The following is a 4,646-nucleotide window of genomic DNA, read 5'->3' as shown; positions in this document are numbered from 1 at the left end:
TCATTTAAGCTTATTTTCTAAAAGAGAGATGGGTAAGAAACATGTAGAAAATATGATCTGAATGCTATAAAATTTCATGACGTGAGGATACGCACACGCTTTTTAGAATGGAGTTGACATATTTTTGCTGGACTTGAGTGGACTAGTTCTTTGGCCACTTGAATCTGCTTATTATCAGTAGGAGTTGGGTTTCTCTGTGCTGGAGAAGTATCTATGAACACTGGAGTTGGTTTACTATCTCCTGGCATTTCAATCTTTTGCAGAGACCTTGTTTGTAACCCTTCGGATTCTAACATAGCATCTTCCCCTTGCATGCCTTATATAGAAGAATGGTGCTTTAGTTGACCGAACGGTGTGACCGAATCGCAGAATCGCAGGCGGTTACTGCGACTCGGTGTGACCGCACGGTTCTAATCGGTTGCACCGAGATTGAAGACCTAGATCAACTCAATGAACTCGGTATGACCAAAAGGAATGAATCGGTCAGACCGAAATACACATAGAGGTTTTGGAAGTATAAGTCTATGACGAATCGGTGACTCTGAGTGCTCCTCACCAAGAGGGTTCGAATCTGACTTGATCAAACTTTGTGATGTAGCATGAATAGAGTTTGAGACGAGAAAAGCATAGATAGCTAGAGGCGGTTCTTAGGCATTCTTTTCCATCCATTTGGAAAAAGAAAAAGAGCCAAAAAGTCAAAGCAACAAATGGATGTCCTCGAATGAGAAAAATATGCAATCAACATGCTCAACAATAGGATGGCAAATGAAATATGTGACAAAGCATGCACAAACACTCTAGCATCTATCAAGCAATTGGCGATGGCTAGTTCATCTATATATGAGTATATTGACTTAGGAGTCAAATGAGAACATTTGATCATAGGTCATACTCATCGTTTAAGCACAAGTGGGGCTACCACTTTTACATAAAGCATTGTTGTGTTCACACCATTAGAGTTGCTTCAGCTCAATTTTTATAGTAAAGCTCCCCCTAGATGTGATATCCCCCCTAAGAGGGATGAACTAACCTTGGGTTTTGTCAATGATGACTTCATGTAGATGTTGAAGATGTGGATGCTCAATGTTGATGTAGAACATTTGGAGCTATCCATTGGAGTGAGTTGCACTTTCAATACCTACATGGGTTAGTCCCACAAGGAACAAATAAAGATATCCATAGAATTAGAGTGAAGTACATACAAGATGATGTCCATGGAAGCATTAGGTTACCTTGTCCCTTGTCTTAACAACAAGAGGGTTTGTGACTCCTTGAACTAGTGCAAGATGTGGAAGTTGTTTGCACTTGTTCTCGCCAAAATGATATGAGTGAAGTATGTTGGCGGAGTCACCCTCAAGAACTCTCTAGTTCCTTTTCGTCGGGATCCACATCATATTGATGGGAATCCTTGGAGTTGTAGTCGTACTTGATGAAGTAGAACTTGATGTAGTCTTGGGAACCCATATGACCAAGGCTTTGATAGCTTCTTCAAATACATCAATCTCTTCTTGAAGCGTGTCCTTGCCTTTTTGCTTGTGGTCTTGTGGTGGAAGATCATCTTGAGCTTGTGTCCCCTTGAAAGAAGTAGGATCATACTTCTCTTGTTGAGGAACAAACTTCATCTTGGGGTATTGATCTTCTTCCCACTACATTGGCATTGAACTTTCATTTAAAACCAACACCTTGATTATTTCGGTGCCTTCCTTGCTTGCGTACAATTTCCTAAAATTTCTTACTTCTGGCAACGCTCTTGTAAACACCTTTCTTCATAATTCTCTTCAATAAGCTATTTTCTTTCTCAAGTGTAACTTGGCTAAGAGAATCATTAGTGGAATCAAGAGAACTACTAGAAGCAACAACATTGGATTTAGCATGATTATTGTTACTACTAGAAGAAGAATCTTTCTTACTTTTGTTGCTAGATTTTACTTGTGGCATGTAAGTAGACAAGAGTAAACGCATGGCAATGTAAGAAGAACTTTTCTTACGAAGATCATCATTGATTTATTTTAAGAACCAATGCTCTTGCTCAAGATTGAGCTTTTCAAAGCATAGCTTCTCATGATTCTTTAAAATCTCACGATGATCTTCTAAGGTAATTTCATGAGCTAACATAAGAGTGTTTAGTTCTTTAGGTAGACGCTCAATCTCCTTCTTATCATCGTCATTCTTTTTATCTTGATTAGCATGATTAATAGCAAGTTCATCATAGTTTTCATCACTAGAGTTTTCAACAAGTAAATTATCATTACCTAGCAAGTCATCTTCATCACTGTTGAAATCAACATACTCAGGTGTGCTACCTTTGGGCCTTTAGCCATGAAGAATCTTCCAATTCCTTCATTTGGTGAGTCAATGTCATAGGAGTTGGTTGACACAAGTGCTAGACCGGCAACACCTTCATCTTGAGTATATTCTGAGTCGGAGTGATGGTCGGAGCCGGAGCGGGATACCCATTCACCAACATGAGCTTGATGTCTTCGTTTTGTATAGATCCTTGATGACTTGTCCTTCCTTTCCAAATCCTTGCTTCTGCGAGAGGTTCTTCATTCATAACGATCATCTCTACTCCTTCTCCCTCTTGGAGGTGATTCTTCTCTTTTGCTTCTCATTTTAGGTGAGTCTTCTCTTCTTTTGTAGGGAGCCGTACACTCATTGGAGTAGTGTATGGGTCTTCCACAATTGTAGCAATTACCCTCACGACTAGAAGATCTTTTGTCATTGTAGGACATTGACTTGGAACTTCTTTCTTTGCTTCTACTCTTGTAGAACTTTTTGAAGTTCTTCACCATTAGGCTCAATTCTTCATTCAAGGCTTGTTTCTCACTTGATGATGTAGGAGCATCACATGAGGCTTTGTAAGCACCACTAGACTTGTTGTGAAGCTCTTCTTTATCCTTGAGTGACATCTCATGAGCAACAATTCTTCCAATGACTTTGGTTGGCTTGAGATCTTTGTAATTGGGCATCATTTGGATCAATGTGCACACGGTGTCATATTTTCCATCCAAGGCTCTTAGGATCTTCTTGATGATGAATCTGTCGGTCATCTCTTCACACAATCTCATTTGTGATGAGAGCAATCCTAGAGCACATTTCAGCGACGCCTTCACCATCCTTCATTTTGAACTTGTCAAGCAGACTTTGAAGCACATCCAATTTGAATTCCTTGACGGAGTCGGTACCTTCGTGCATATCAATCAAAGTATCCCAAATCTCCTTTGCATTCTCAAGACGGATGATTTTGTTGAATTCTTCGGGGCACAATCCTTTGAAGTGGATATCGCAAGCTTGAGCATTGTATTGCAACAGCTTCAATTCTTCCGCGGTAGCTTCACGATTCGGTTCTCTCCCATCAAAGAATTCACCTGGCAAGCCAATACACACAATAGCCCAAACGGCGGGGTTATGTCCAAGAATATGCATTTTCATCTCATGCTTCCAACTAGCAAAATTAGTACCATCAAAGTAAGGACCTCTACGGTGGTAATTTCCCTCGCTAAACGCCATACTCTCCTAGGTTGTGAAACCAAGGCTATGATAACCAAAGCTTTGGAAATCAAGGCAAATGGTGGCCAAAGCTCTGATACCACTTGTAGGATCGGAAGTATGTCTAGAGGAGGGTGATTAGACTACTTGACCAAATAAAAATCTAGCCTTTTCCCAATTTTAAGTCTTGGCAGATTTTAGCAACTTAACACAAGTCAAGCAATCAACCTACACATGCAATTCTAAGAGTATAGCAGCCGAATGTAAATCATTGCATATGAAGGTAAAGGGGAGGAGTTTGGAGGGAGCAAATGCAATGTAGACATGAAGATTTTTCCCGTGGTTACGATAGGGGGTGCTATCATACATCCACGTTGATGGAGGCGTCAACCCACGAAGGGTAACGGTTGCGCGAGTCCACGGAGGGCTCCACCCACGAAGGGTCCACAAAGAAGCAACCTTGTCTATCCCACCATGGCCACCGCCCACGAAGGACTTGGCTCACTAGGGTAGATCTTCACGAAGTAGGCGATCTCCTTGCCCGTACAAACTCTTTGGTTCAACTCCACAATCTTGACGGAGGCTCCCAAGTAACACCTAACCAATCTAGGAAACACCACTCTCCAAAAGGTAATAGATGGTGTGTTGATGATGAACTCCTTGCTCTTGTGCTTCAAATGATAGTCTGCCCAACACTCAACTGTCTCTCATAGATTTGGATTTGGTGGAAAGATGATTTGAGTGGAAAGCAACTTGGGGAAGGCTAGAGATCAAGATTCTTGTGGTTGGATTGGAATGTCTTGGTCTCAACACATGAGTAGGTGGTTCTCTCTCAAAAAATAAATGCTGGAAGTATAAGCATGTTTTTATGGCTCTCTCCATGAATGGAGGATGGGTGGAGGGGTATATATAGCCTCCACACAAAATCTAACCATTACACACAATTTACCAAACTAGGTGGGACCGAATACTGAAACTAGGTCAGACCGAGTTAGTTCAAAATGTGAACATTAGGTTTTTCTGTGGGACCGGCATGTCAACTTGGTGGGACCGATTTCATTAGGGTTAGGGCATAACGTAATCTCGGTGAGACCGATCACATGAACTCGGTGAGACCGATTTCGGTAATAGGAAAACAGAGAGTTGGTCAGGCAAAC

The sequence above is a fragment of the Aegilops tauschii genome, chromosome 4 (assembly GCF_002575655.3).
Source record: "Aegilops tauschii subsp. strangulata cultivar AL8/78 chromosome 4, Aet v6.0, whole genome shotgun sequence".
Classification (NCBI taxonomy): domain Eukaryota; kingdom Viridiplantae; phylum Streptophyta; class Magnoliopsida; order Poales; family Poaceae; genus Aegilops; species Aegilops tauschii.
This window is presented reverse-complemented; position numbering follows the sequence as displayed.